The sequence below is a fragment of the Brassica oleracea genome, chromosome C5, assembly GCF_000695525.1.
Source record: "Brassica oleracea var. oleracea cultivar TO1000 chromosome C5, BOL, whole genome shotgun sequence".
NCBI classification, from domain to species: Eukaryota; Viridiplantae; Streptophyta; class Magnoliopsida; order Brassicales; family Brassicaceae; genus Brassica; species Brassica oleracea.
This window is the reverse complement of record NC_027752.1, coordinates 44506026-44506335: the sequence shown is the minus strand read 5'-3', so window position 1 is coordinate 44506335 and position 310 is coordinate 44506026.

Here is a 310-nt window from a genome sequence, read left to right as displayed (position 1 = left end):
GGGCATCGTTTTAATTTTTTGTCAATTAATTTAGTAAAACTTCATAATACTCCCTAAATTGGTGGGCTAACCACTATAAAATCACTATTTTCTAGATAAACGGAGACAAAAAAAGTTCCAAACCTCTTTGACCTTCATCATATGTTAATGAAGAATGCAATTACGCATTAAAACAGTATTTCCATATTTTTGAAATTTTCTCAAAATCTATGTGTTAACAACCCCTACGAAAATATTGTATTTTTCGGTAAATGCTCTATATAATGAAGCCTGTGATCTTTAGTGTTGTTTTAAAATTTCTAAACACATT